Source organism: Mobula hypostoma, chromosome 6 (assembly GCF_963921235.1).
Source record: "Mobula hypostoma chromosome 6, sMobHyp1.1, whole genome shotgun sequence".
In the NCBI taxonomy this organism is placed as follows: Eukaryota; Metazoa; Chordata; class Chondrichthyes; order Myliobatiformes; family Myliobatidae; genus Mobula; species Mobula hypostoma.
The window spans coordinates 181,713,746-181,728,518 of NC_086102.1; the positions used below are offsets into that span (position 1 = coordinate 181,713,746).

General features: G+C 43.3%; 1 protein-coding gene across 2 annotated transcripts in view; it reads left to right on the forward strand.

Moving 5' to 3' along the window:
* b3galt1b (UDP-Gal:betaGlcNAc beta 1,3-galactosyltransferase, polypeptide 1b) overlaps positions 1-14,773 on the forward strand; it is a 173,861-nt gene that overhangs the window by 129,896 nt on the left and 29,192 nt on the right. The window contains exons 1-2 of one of the 2 annotated variants that reach the window (XM_063050148.1): positions 9,401-9,458; positions 9,891-10,038. The gene's annotated coding sequence lies outside the window, so the exon portion shown is untranslated. Of the gene's footprint in view, positions 1-9,400; positions 9,459-9,890; positions 10,039-14,773 lie in introns of those variants that run through there. The other variant, XM_063050147.1, reaches the window with a different exon arrangement.

The window sequence follows — 14,773 nt, forward strand, 5'->3', positions numbered from 1 at the left end:
ATTTCAAGAAGACTAGGATATAAAGCAAGGTTGTAATGCTGTGGCCTTACAAGGCATGGCAGAGGCCTCATTTGGAGTACTGTGAGCAGGTTTGGCCCATCTAAGAAAGGGTGTGCTGACATTGGAGAGGGTTCAGGGGGGGTTTCACAAGATTGATCTCCGGAATGAACGGTTATCGTATGAGGAATGCTTGATGGTTCTGGGTCTGTGCTGGCTGTATTTTAGAAGAATGAAGAGGGAGCTCATTGAAAACTGCCAAATGTTGAAAGGCCAAGAGAGAGTGGATGTGGAAAGGATGTTGCCCATAATGGGGGAGTCCAGCGGGCACAGCTCAGAATTGATTGCTTGTATATCTGTGGAATTGATTGCCACTGTCAGGTGTGGAGGCCAGGTCATTGTGTGTATTTTTAGACAGAGATTGATAGGTTTTTGATTAGTCAGAGCAAGTAAGGCTTTGGGGAGAAGGCAGTAGAACGGGGTTGAGAAGGAAAATGGATCGGCCATTGATGGAGAAGACAAAATGGGCTGAATCGACTAATTCTGCTCTTAATTCTTATAGTCTAATTTGTGAGTCTCTTTAGCTCACGAATGGCAAAGCGCCCTGTAGTTGCTGCTCCTGTTGCTGTGCTAACCCAAGTGGTATTCAGATACATGAAGTTCCAGCCTGGTGCATTTGGCTGGCAGTGAATAGTTTCATCCATCTTTATTGAACTCTTCTTTCACTCAGAAGTTCCACTGCCCATCTTTACATACTCATTCCCTTAGATCAGGGGATCCCAACTTTTTTTATGCCATGGATCCCTACCATTAACCAAGGGGTAGGGTGATCCGAATTGGAAACCCCTGCCTTCGAGGCATTTTCATTTCTCATGGAGGGTCATATGGAAGATAAATTTATAGGGAGCACTTGATATTCCTTTCCCTCCAGAGAGTGCAAAGCAAAACAAATTCAGCCCAAGTTTCTAAAGCTGGCTACTGGCCCATTTGTTCCTCTGCAGCTTCGCCAGCTGGTTGAGCCATTCCCCAAGGCTTACTGACTGTCAAAACTGTGAGAAGACTTTAAATTTTGAATGAAGTTAGCAAACTATTGATTTTAGATAAGTCTTCTATCCAAACAAAGCAATCTAAAAAGATGGATGTAGTTGGGAACTATGTTGAAAGGTATAGCAATTGAGAAGTGGTATCAAAAATTTCTTTTAAAAAATGATAGTTTTATAATTTGCCTCTAAGGCAAAAAATACAATTGCAAAAGCAGTTCAGTCTGCCAACCAGAGAATTTAAAGATTCCATACTTCACATTTTGAATCCATTCAAGATCATAGTTGTGAACAAATATCCAATAATTCTTGAGACTCTATTCCAATCATATTTTCTTTGGAGAGTCAGAGGCTAAGGGAAGACCGGACAGAAATATTTAAAACTGAGGTATAGAAAGTGTGGGTGGTCTTCATTCCAGGGTGCAAATGTCAAATAGACATGAAGTTTGTCTGCACTTCTTGCTCCCTCAGTAAAGCAGCCAATATAATCAAAGACACCACCCATCCCAGACAGTCTCTCTTCTGACCACCCCCTCCCTTTCAGTGTGCAGAACTTGCAAAAGCCTGAAGGAATGTACCACCAGGCTCGAGGACTATTGAATGGTCCTCTATTGTGATAAGGTTAACTCTTGACCTCATAAGCTACCAGGTCATGGCCTTGTACTTTATTGTCTTTCTTCATTACATTTTCTTTGTAACTGTAACACCGTATTTTGCATTCAGTATTGTTTTCTTCAATGCACTGTTGTAATGAAATGATCTGCAAAGATGGAATGCAAAACCAAGTTTTCACTTGATTATTGGGATAATAACATGCGTAGAACATAGAAATTTACAGCACATTACAGGCCCTTCGGCCCGCAATGTTGTGCTGACCATGTAACCCACTCTAGAAACTACTGAGAATTTCCCAAGCACATAGCCCTTTATTTTTATAAGCTCCATGTATCTATCTAAGAGGCTTTTAAAAGACCCTATTGTATCTGAAGGTGAGAGGGGGAAAGTTTAAAGGAGATGTGCAAGGCAAGATTTATTTATTTACTCATTAATTGAGATATAGCGTGGAACAGGCTCTTCCAGCCCTTCAAGCTGTCCCGCCCAACAACCCCGATTTAATCCTCGCTAATCACAGGACAATTTATACGCCAATCTTTGGTATTATAGGAGGAAACTGGAAACCCACAAGGTCACGGGGAAAACGTACAGACACCTTACAGGCAGTGGCGGGAATTGAACCCAAGTCTCCTGTACTGTAAAGTGTTGTGCTAACCACTACACTACTGAGCACACATTGTGGTAGGTGCCTGGAATGCACTTCCAGTGGAGCTGGTAGAAGCAGATTTGATAGCAACATTTCAGAAGCTTGCAGACGTAAGCAGGCAGGGAGTAGAGAGATACAGACCATGTGCAGCGGATGGAATTAATTAGATTGCCATTCCAGTTGGTGAAAGGAACAGCCTGTTTCTGAGCTGCACTGTTCGATATTCACATCCGGAGATGATGCTGAAGGCCATCCTTTGGTAGATGTGCTATTCTGGACCGCCACACTGTACCGTCTGCAAGAGGAACTCAGCGGGTTCAAGCAGCATCTTTGGGAGGAAAAGATTGCTCCACAGATCAGAATCAGAATCAGGTTTATTATCACCGGCATCTGACATGAAATTTGTTAACTTAGCAATGGCAGTTCAATGCAATACATAGTCTAGCAGAGAGAGAAAGAAAAATAAAATAAAACATAATAAATAAACAAGTAAATCGATTACGTATATTGAACAGATTTTTTTTAAATGTGCAAAAACAGAAAGTGTATACTTAAAAAAGTGAGGTAGTGTCAAAAGCTTCAGTGTCCATTTAGAAACCGGATGGCAGAGGGGAAGAAGCTGTTCCTGAATCGCTGAGTGTGTGCCTTCAGGCTTCTGTACCTCCTACCTGATGGTAACAGTGAAAAAAGGGCATGCCCTGGGTGCTGGAGGTCCTTAATAATGGACACTGTCTTTCAGAGACACCACTCCATAAAGATGTTCTGGATACTTTGTAGGCTAGTGCCCAAGATGGAGCTGACCAGATTTGCAACCTTCTGCAGCTTCTTTTGGTCCTGTGCAGTAGCCCCTCCATACCAGACAGTGATGCAGCCTGTCAGAATGCTCTCCAGGTCCAACTATAGAAGTTTTTGAGTGTATTTGTTGATATGCCAAATCTCTTCAAACTCCTAATGAAGTATAGCTGCTGTCTTGCCTTCTTTATGACTACATCAATAGGTTGGGACCAGGTTAGATCCTCAGAGATCTTGACACCCAGGAACTTGAAGCTGCTCACTCTCTCCACTTCTGATCCCTCTATGAGGATTGGTGTGTGTTCCTTCGTCTTACCCTTCCTCAAGTCCACAATCAGCTCTTTCGTTTTACTTACATTGAGTGCCAGGTTGTTGCTGCAGCACCATTCTACTAGTTGGTATGTCTCACTCCTGTACGCCCTCTCGTCACCATCTGAGATTCTACCAACAATGGTTGTGTCGTCAGCAAATTTGTAGATGGTAATTGTAGATAGCTTGAGTTCCTGTGTTCCTCCGACAGATTCTTCCTCCAGGTTCCAGTATCTGCAGTCTCTTTTTTTCTCTCTTACTGTGACATTTCTGACTCAGTTTCTCAGAGCTGTTGTAGTCACTGTTCTACTTTATTCTCTGCCACATTTGGAGGTGCAATGTGTGATTTTTACCCTTCTGGAATCAATGATCACAAACCTCAGCAGCTCTTGAATTCGAACAACCTTCCAGATCTTCTTCCTTTTTCATTTTCTATTGAGCCTTATCTTTCTCCCCAGTTCCATCCATTATGTTTATACCATGTTTTCTCTCCTTTTTCAGGTCTCTCTCCCTACCTCATCCTAAACAATTAGTCTTCAGTAGACACTTCATCTTCATATAGTTGATCTTAATGAATTTTGAATTCACTGTAACATTAAGCTCTTCTTCCTCTGCCGTCATGTCTATTTGTTTGACTAGGACCTCACACCCCAAGCTTTTTGGACCCTTTGTTCTCTCATCTACCCTTCTACCCTGAGTAGACCAACTATTTGCTGTTAACCGGTGACTTTCTCAATTTTTCTACTCCCCGTATTTGTTCCAATTTTCTAAATTTGCAGCTTTCTGTAATAATATTGTTAAATTTGTTGTGGTGGGTGGTGCTATGGATTGGTGAATTGTCCCCTGGACACTTCGTACCTCCATTTGGGCATTGACCCCTAAGATCATCAGGCGTTGTCTATCAGAAAATTTCAGATCTCATTTCCTTAGGAGATCTTCCCACCATGGAACTTGGGCACAGGGTATACATTTTTTTTTGTGAGAAATACAAGTTATGCCTTTTTTGTGAGGAAAAATGGAATAGCCCTTATTTCAGTCTGCCCAGAGCTCTCTCTCAATTATTTCTTTTCTCCCCCATTACATCGTGTAGGTTCTTCTTGCACTTGAGCACAAAACAAAAATATCATAACCAGATGCTCTCATTGTCACATGGCACATTCCGGCCTCTTCCCTTCAGAATCCCCCTGACTCCATTGCAAAGGAAAGATGAGTGGCTTAGCACTGTTGAAGAATCCTTGAGTTAAGACCATTTCTTTTTCCACCAATGCTGTCTGATCTGAGTAGAGTCATAGAAACGTACAGCACAGAAACAGGCCCTTGGTAGTCCATGGAGCATAGCCGTCCATACCCCTACCATCCATGTACCTATCTAAACTTCTCTTAAACATTGAAATTGAGCTTGTATACACTACTTGCAGCTCATTCTACACTCTCGCGACCCTCTTAGTGAAGAAATTTCCCCTCATGTTCCCTTTAAACCTCAACTTTCACCCTTAACCCATGACCTTTGGCGGTACTCCCACCTAACCTCAGTGGAAAAAGCCTGCTTGCATTTACCCTAGTTATACCCCTCATAATTCTATCAAATCTCCCCTCAATTTTCTACATTCCAAGGAATAATGTCCTAACCTATTCAACCTTTCCTTACAACTCAGGCCCTCTAGACCAGGGGTCCTCAACCTTTTGCGCACCGCAGACCAGTTTAGTATTGACGATATTCTTGCAGACCAGCCGACGGGATGGGGGGGGGGGTGGTGTTCAAGTTCAACAGTGCGTGACAAGGAATGAGGAAAGGTGCAGCTGACTCATATCCGTTCTTATCACCAAATCATATCATTTCCTCGTGGCCCGGTGGTTGGGGACCACTGCTCTCGACTCAGCAACATCTTTGTAAATTTTCTCTGTACTCCTTCAATCTTAGTTACATCTTTCCTGTAGGTAGGTGGCCAAAGCTGCACACAATACTCCAAATTAGGCCTCACCGGCATCGTATACAACTTCAAAAGTTATATAAGTACTTCTAATATTTTCTGGTTTTATTTAATTTGAAGATAGTATTAGTTTGAAGAAGACCGATTGCTCAAAAGAACAGTTAGCTGACAATTAGAAAACTGCAGATGTCAGCAAAGGTGGAGTGAGAAAAAAAGGTAATAATGATTGTACTGCATTTGAGAATATCCAGGCAAACTCATTATGGAGACAACTGTTCACTCTTACTTCAATTCCTTGCAAATCAAGCATTTTTCATATTTACTTTTTACACCTTGGTTATCCACTTTCCTGTGACCCTTTCAGACAGTGATATCACCTGTGAGTCGGCTGGGGTGATATACTGCGTCCGGTGCTCCCGGTGCGGCCTTCTATATATTGGCGAGACCCGACGCAGACTGGGAGATTGTTTTGCTGAACACCTACACTCTGTCCGCCAGAAAAAGCAGGATCTCCCTGTGGCCACACATTTTAATTCCACGTCCCATTCCCATTCTGATATGTCTATCCATGGCCGCCTCTACTGTCAAGATGAAGGCACACTCAGGTTGGAGGAACAACACCTTATATTCCGTCTGGGTAGCCTCCAACCTGATGGCATGAACATTGACTTCTCTAACTTCTGTTAATGCCCCTCCTCCCCTTCTTACCCCTTCCCTTATTTATTTATTTTTTTTTATTGGTTCCCCTTTCTTTTTCTCACTTTTTTCTCCCTCTGTCCCTCTCACTGTATCTTCCTCTGGTGCTCTTCTCCCCCTTTCTTTCTCCCCGGACCTCCTGTCCCATGATCCTCTCATATCCCTTTTGCCAATCACCTGTCCAGCTCTTGGCTCCATCCCTCCCCCTCCTGTCTTCTCCTATCATTTTGGATCTCCCCCTCCCCCTCCCACTTTCAAATCTCTTACTAACTCTTCCTTCAGTTAGTCCTGACGAAGGGTCTCGGCCCAAAACGTCGACTGTACCTCTTCCTAGAGATGCTACCTGACCTGCTGCGTTCCCATTTTGTGTGTGTTGAGTTAATTTTAGATCTGTTTTTTGGGATTTTTTTTATAATAATACTTTCTGGACTCTAATTTCTAAATATCTTCACAAAATGAAGATGGCGCCAGCGAATAAGGTGACCAAAAATGATGTCCTTCAGATGGTTCACGAAGCTACTACTTCCGCTTATTTTATGTCATCTTTTTCTTTCGAATGTGTTTCTGCTACTGTTGGAGTCTGTGATCTATATTTCGGTGGTGTGTTTGTGCACTGATTCAGTGATTTGGCGCTTTGCTGTCTCGAGGATGTTCCACAAGGCTTCAAATCCAAGAAGCTCAGAGATGGAGTGCGAGCCTATGATCGACTCCATTTCTCGCCAATCTCACCGATTAAAACACTGAGGACAATTGAAATCATCGAGGTGAGTGAGGAAGGTGACCGGGTGTTCAGCACCATCTACCAGCCTCTCACTCGCTGATATCAGAGGAAGTTGTTCACCTTTGACCTCTCTCTCTCCTCCCAAAGGAAGGTCCCTATGTTTGAATGATCTCTCTCTCTGAGTGCTATCAGAGGATGTTGCCGAAATTCTGGGTCTTGGACAGGGTTTAATCAGCACAGTTTGTGGATTGGACTCTGTAGTTCACATTATGATGTGTTTCGGTATCTGATCTCTCCTTTTTTTTGTTGCTATTTTGGGCAATTTTGAATCGAGGCAAATCGGGACAGCCTGCAGATAATGAACACTGGTCTGGTCTGAATATGCCTGGACTCTTTTGATTTTTGTGTTATAAATTTTGTATTTTTCGCTTTTTTTTTAACGCCATTTTGCGTGATTTTGTTTTGTGTGTGATGTGGTTTGATGTTTTCTTTGAACAGATACTGGGGTTTTCTTTGTTTCATGGCTGTCTGGGGGGAATCAAATCTCAGGATTGTATACTGCATACATACTTCGATGAAAAATGTACTTTGAAACTGAATCTCAGAAGAATTAATTTGTTAACCTTGCAAAGCAAGCTGCAATATCTTATCTCATAGATCTAAATGTACACACGTATATGGGAATCCAAAAGCCCTGATTAAAGATCCGTTCAATGGACTGATGGCTACCGTGCTGAATTAACTAATTAGGAATCAGTTCTGCTTTTAACCCTCATACTGTTGGCAGGAACTTGCAGACAATTATAATAATGTTTGTTCTCAAGTGCTTAATATGGATGTTCACAGGGAAGAAAAGCTGACCTACTTTATTAGTTTGGATTATAAAGACATACACCATTCACTTCACTCTCAACACCTCAGGACTAAACATTACGTTTAAGCATCACTTAGCATCCAATAGAACTGAAAATAAGTACCAGATTTTTTAATTACACCTGATACCTAATAATGATTTTTAATAAAATATTACATTTCTTCATGTACAGTTTTCCACACTTCTTCAACTAACATAGACCCCAGGAAGTTCATGACATATCATGCAGAGGACCAACTTACTATGTGGTGCTAAGATATTTCCATTAAATGACAGAATATACTACAAAGTTAACCACCCAATGCAGTACTGCTGTGCATTTTCAGTAAACCCTTTCAAAGTGGTGGACCACATCATGGACACAAGAGGTCTGCAGATGCTGAAAGTCTAAAGCAATGCACACAGTGTGCTGGAGGAACTCAACCGGTCTGTGGATGGGAATAAACAATCGGGTTTCAGGCCAAGACCTTTCACCGGAACTTGAACGGAAGGAGAGAAGTCGGACTAAGAAGGTGGGGGAGGGGAGGAAGAAGCACAAGACAGCAGCTGATCAGTGAAAGCGGGAGGAGGGGAGAGGCTGCAGTAAACAGCTGGGAAGTGGATTGGTGAAAGAGGTAAAAGGCTGGAGGAGGAGGAATCTGATAGGAGAGGACAGAAGACCGTGGAAGAAAGGGAAGGGGGAGGAGAACCAGAGGGAGTTGATGGCCAGGTAAGGAAATGAGGTGTGAGAAGGAAACAGGAATGGGCAATGGCGAAGGGGGTGGGGGAAATTACTGGAAATTTGAGAAGTCAATGTTGGTGCCATCAGTTTGGAGGCTACCCAGACAGACTATAATACTGTGTATTCCAGTACCATATCAGTTGCTTTTAGTTCTTTCGAAGGGAGGGACGTTGTCACATCCTGAAGAAGTAGTAACCAGATGGCTAGAAAAGCTGCAAAAAAAGCCTGCGGATGATCATAGCGAAGTTTAACACTTCAGTAGAACATGTAAAAAGACAGGAATATATAGTTCTGATACAATGAAAGAAAAATTGCTGCTATTTCATAATGCAATGCTATTGTTGAAATATATAAAGTTAATTTTCGAGTATTTTGTTCAACTAAAGAAACTAGCTGACCTTTTCAGCCTGGTCCCCAAAATAAGTAGAATGTTGTACTGTGACATTCTTACCCTCGCTGGATTTCCAAATACTTATTTCACAATGTACACCGGTGATGTCAAATCTGATTCTGAATGTTCCAATGCACTCTCCTCTGCGTTGGCGAGATCCGTTGTAAACTGGGGGACCACTTTGTTGAGCACCTCCGCTCCATCTGCCACATGCAGAGCTTCCCGGTGGCCAAGCATCTTAACTGTGATTCCTATTTTTGTTGCAACATGTTGGCCCATGGCCTCCTTTTGCGCCACGATGAAGACACCCTCAAGTGCTGGAACAATACCTTATATTCCATCTGTGTAGCCTCCAACCTGATAGCACAAATATCAATTTCTCCTTCTGCTAAAAAAAAATCCTCTTTCCCCTCCCTTCTTCTATTCCTCACTCTGACCTTTCCCCTCTGGTCATCTGTCATTACTTCCCCCTAGATCGCTCCTTCTCTCCTTTCTCCTATGATCCACCCTCCTATCAGATACCTTCTTCTCCAGCCCTTGACTTTTCCCACCCACCTGGCTTCACTTATCATCTTAAAACTATCTTCCTTCCCCTCCACCCCCCTTTTTTAATCTGGTGTCTTCCCCTTCCTTTTCAGTCTTCAAGAAGGGTCTCGGCCTGAAACATCGACTCTATACATTTCTGTAGATGCTGCCTCACCTGCTGAGTGCCTCCAGCATTTTGTGTGTGTATTTGAGAACTCTGTACTCAATACACCATTACTAAATCTGATGTGTTTTATAAAACCTTTAGTACCTCAAACTTAATGTCTATTCACTAGTGTAAAATAGGCTATATAGACATGACAGTGCATTCTAATCTGCTTCCAGTATTTTACATTAAATTTCAGGGGCAACACAAAGCACACGGTATTCTATTTGAGTGGAAATTAATTTCTAAATACCTTCACAGACCCTTGAATGTTGTTCTTAGTTAATTTTGTATATTCCCTCTTAATAGTGCTGTCTTTTAATTACTGTTGGATCTTTAATCAAAAGTAGGAGGCACTAAATCATAATGTGCTGTTTCCGAAAATCACTTGTACAGCTAAGGTAGCAAATGAATTTTAATATAGAACTATCGTCTATATAAATAACACTTTTTCTTATTTCCTCAGCCGGGGGAATGATCCAAGTCTGTCACTAAACCTCATTTTGAGCTGAGTTTGTGAACATGATTCCAAATCCAGGTGAGCTACTCCTGGAATGAAGGACATGATACAAGACACAAGATCTGTCTGGGAGAAGATCGAATCACAAGCAAAGGTAAGAATTTAATCCAGCAAAGCCCTATTTGAATCACAGTGGATTTCTCATGACCTGGCATCCTCGGACCCCTTGGTTAATGGTATTGGTCCATGGAGTGAAGAAGATTGGGAACCCGTGGTGGAGAGGTAGTGATGAGGAACAAAGAGATAGTGAATGAACTGACTAAGTAGTTTGCATCAGCCTTCACTGTGGGAGAGACCAGACATATTGCACAAATTCGACAGTCTCAGGGACATAAGTAAGTGTTATTGCTAATATCAGGGAGAAAGTGTTTGGGAAACTGGGAAGTCTGAAGGTAGGTAAGTCCCCTGGACCAGATGGACTGCACCCCAGGATTCTGAAAATGTTGGGAATTCCTGCTCATGCCATAGCTCAGTGTATAATAGGTTTTGCAAAAGTGGGGGTATATAGTTTGTATCAGTAGAAAAACTGACTTATGCCAGTCCAGGAACTGAAAAGTAATGGAGAAGGAATTAACTACTTTGGTACAGATATTATGAAACCCCCTTTTTACTGGACATCTCTGGAAATGCGGCTTATTAGCCCCTCTGTAACAGCCATTGGATTCCACGGCCAGAACCCACCTTTCTCCAGCTTCATAGGCCGAGGGTGTGTATGACTTTGGTCCTGTCAAATCCGTGAGGTTGGATGTCTCACCCACCTAAGTCCAGTTTGAGTGAATGTTGTGTGATTTACTGCCCTGCAAAAGCCAGTCAGCATGAAATAACAAATCGCACACTGCATACAATTATAAAGACATATATTTGTGAACGTTAACTTAACCAAAGAGTTAGTAAGGAAAAGGAAGAAAAAAAACGGCCAGACAGCCACATCTGTGCCAGGTGTGTCGAGACCGGGTTAGGGGGAACTGGAGATGTAGTTCGATGACCTTTGTCTGGTCAGGAAAACTGAGAAGGTGATAGAGAGGAGCTACAAGCAAGTAGTCACACCGGGCCTCGGAAGACAGATAAGAGGGTAACATTCAGGAGAGGGAAGGGCAAGCGTCAGATACTAGAGAGTACCCCTGTGGCTGTCCCCCTTAACAATAAATACTCCTGTTTGAGTACTGTTGGGGGGTGAGACCTACCTGGGGGAAGCAACAGTGGCCGTGCCTCTGGCACAGAGTCTGGCCCTGTAGCTCAGAAAGGTAGGGAAAGGAAGAAGGCAGCAGTGATAGGGGACTCTATAGTTAGGCGTCTGACAGGCGATTCTGTGGATGCAGGAAAGAAACACGGATGGTAGTTTGCCTCCTGGGTGCCAGGATCCAGGATGTTTCTGATGGCATCCACGATATCCTGAAGTGGCAGGGTGAACAGCCAGAGGTCATGGTACATATTGGTAAGGAAAGGGAGGATGTCCTGAAAACAGACTGCAGGGAGTTAGGAAGGAAGTTGAGAAGCAGGACCTCAAAGGTAGTAATCTCGGGATTACTGCCTGTGCCATGCAACAGTGAGAATAGGAATAGAATGAGGTGGGGGATAAATGCGTGGCTGAGGTATTAGAGCAGGGGGCAGGGATTCAGATTTCTGGATCATTGGGACCTCTTTTGGGGCAGGTGTGACCTGTACAGAAAGGACGGGTTGCACTTGAATCCGGGGGGGGGGGGGGGCAATATCCTGGCAGGGAAGTTTGCGAACACTACTAGGGAGAGTTTAAACTAGAATTGCTGGGGGGTGAGAACCGAACTGAAGAGACAGAGGAAGGGGCGGTTGGCTTACAAATAGAGAAAGCTCGGAGACAGCGCGAGAGGGAGGGTACGTGGTGATAGAGAAGGGATATGCTCAGACCAGTGGTTTGAGATGTGTCTATTTTAATGCAAGAAGCATCATGAACAAAGCGGATGAGCTTAGAGTGTGGATCAGTACTTGGAGCTATGATGTTGTGGCCATTACAGAGACTTGGATGGCTCAGGTGCAGAAATGGTTACTTCGAGTGCCAGGCTTTTGATGTTTCAGAAAGGACAAGGAGGGAGGCAAAAGAGGTGGGGGCGTGGCACTGTTGATCAGAGATAGTGTCACGGCTACAGAAAAGGTGGACATCATGGAGGGGTTGTCTACGGAGTCTCTGATGGTGGAAGTTAGAAACAGGAAGGGGTCAATAACTCTACTGGGTTTTTTTTATAGACCACTCAATAGTAACAGGAACATCGAGCAGCAGATAGGGAGACAGATGCTGGAAAGGTGTAATAATAACAGAGTTGTTGTGGTGGGAAATTTAATTTCTGAAATATTGATTGGGGTCTTCCTCAAGCAGGGGGTTTAGATGTGTTGGAGTTTGTTAGGTGTGTTCAGGAAGGTTTCCTGACAGAATATGCAGATAAGCCTACAAGAGCAGATGCTGTATTTCAGGGGTTCCCAACCTTTTTTGCACCGCAGACCGGTTCAATATTGGCAATATTCTTGCGGACCGGCCGACTGGGGGGGGGGGGTTCAAGTAGGGTTAAACTCACCTCAACATGTCTTTTACAGTTAGGGTTGCCAACTTTCTCACTCCCAAATAAAGGACAAAAATAGCAGTCAAATCCTGGGACACTTTACCCCTGGAAAGACTACCATGACCATGAAGCCTTGCGCGGGCACCTGTGTGCACTTGCGCGTACGTGCCGATTTTCTTTTCCCCCCACAAATCAGTTTTCCCTTCATCTTCCTGACCATACTGTACACACATTATTTCTACTTTATATAGGCTGTGCATTTATCATATAATTCCTGCTTTTACTATATGTTAGTGTTATTTATTTTCGTTTTCATGTGTTATTTAGTATGATTTGTTAGGTTATTTTTTGGGTCTGGGAACGCTCAAAAAAATTTTCCCATATAAATCAATGGTAATTGCTTCTGCGCTTTACGCGATTTCGGCACAAAAGGTTTCATAGGAACGCTCTACCTTAGCGGGGGAAATACGGGACAAGGGCGGTCCCGTATGGGACAAACCAATTTATCCCATTATACGGGATGTCCCGGCTAATACGGGACAGTTGGCAACCCTATGTTCAAGTTCAACAATGCGTGACAGGGAATGAGGAAAGGTGCAGCTGACTCGTATTGTTTCCTCACGGCCCGGTAGCACATGCTTTGCGGCCCGGTTGCTGGGGACCGCTGCTGTACTTGATCTGGTATTGGGAAATGAACCTGGTCAGGTGTCAGGTCTTTCAGTGGGAGAGCATTTTGGAGATAGTGATCACAATTCTATCTCCTTTACTATAGCATTGGAGAGGGATAGGAACAGACAAGTTAGGAAAGTGGTTAATTGGAGTAAGGGGATTGAAGCTATCAGGCAGGAACTTGGAAGCATAAATTCTCAGGGAATTGTATGGCAGAAATGTGGCAAATGTTCAGGGGATATTGTGTGGAGTTCCGCATAGGTACGTTCCAATGAGACGGAAAGGATAGTAGGGTACCTGAACTGTGGTGTTCAAAGGCTGTTGAAAATCTAGTCAAGAAGAAAAGAAAAGCTTACAAAAGGTTCAATAAAAAGGTAATGATCGAGATCTAGAAGATTATAAGGCTAGCAGGACAGAGCTTAAGAATGAAATTAGGAGAGCCAGAAAGGGACATGAGAAGGCCTTGGCAAGCAGGATTAAGGAAACCCCCAGGCATTCTACAAGTATGTGAAGAGCAAGATGATAAAACGTTAGAGAATAGGACCAATCAATTATGACAGAGGAACAGTGTGTATGGAACTGGAGGAGATAGCGAAGATTCTTAATAAATACTTAGCTTCAGTATTTACTACGGAAAAGGATCTTGGTGATTGTAGGGTTGACTTATGGCGGATTGAAAAGCTTGAGCATATAGACATTAATAAAGAAGATGGGCTGGAGCTTTTGGAAAGCATCAAGTTGGATAAGTCTCCGGGACCGGACAAGATGTACCCCAGGCTACTGTGTGAATCGAGGGAGGAGATTCCTGAGCCTCTGGCAATGATCTTTGCATCATCTATGGGGACCGGAGAGGTTCCAGAGGATTGGAGGATTTCAGATGTTGTTCCTTTATTTGAGAAAGGGAGTAGAGATAGCCCAGGAAATTATAGACCAGTGAGTCTTACTTCAGTGGTTGGTAAGTTGATGGAAAAGATCCTGAGAGGCAGGATTTATGAACATTTGGAGAGGTATAATATAATTAGGAATAATCAGTATGGCTTTGTCATAGGCAGGTCGTGCCTTACGAGCCTGAGGAAGTAAGGAGTCATGGGATCCAAGGGGACCTTGGTTTGTGGATCAAGAATTGGCTTGCCCACAGAAGGCAAAGAGTGGTTGTAGACGGGTCATATTCTGCATGAAGGTCGGTAACCAGTGATGTGCCTCACAGATCTGTTCTGAGACCCCTTTCTTCCTGATTTTTATAAATGACCTGGATGAGGAAGTGGAGGGATGGGTTAATAAATTTGGTGATGACACTAAAGTTGGGGGTGTTGTGGATAGTGTGGAGGGCTGTCAATAGGATGCAAAACTGGGCTGAGAAGTGGCAGCTGGAGTTTAACCCAAGAAAGTGTGAGGTAGTTCATTTTGATCGGTCAATTATGATGGCAGAATATAGTATTAATGATAAGACCCTTGGCAGTGTGGAAGGTCAGAGGGATCTTGGGGTCTGAGTCCATACGACACTCAAAGTTGCTGGGCAGGTTGACTCTGTGGTTAAGAAGGCATACAGTGCATTGACCTTCATCAACCGTGGGATTGAGTTCAAGAGCTAAGAGGTAATGTTACAGCTATACAGGACCCTGACCAGAC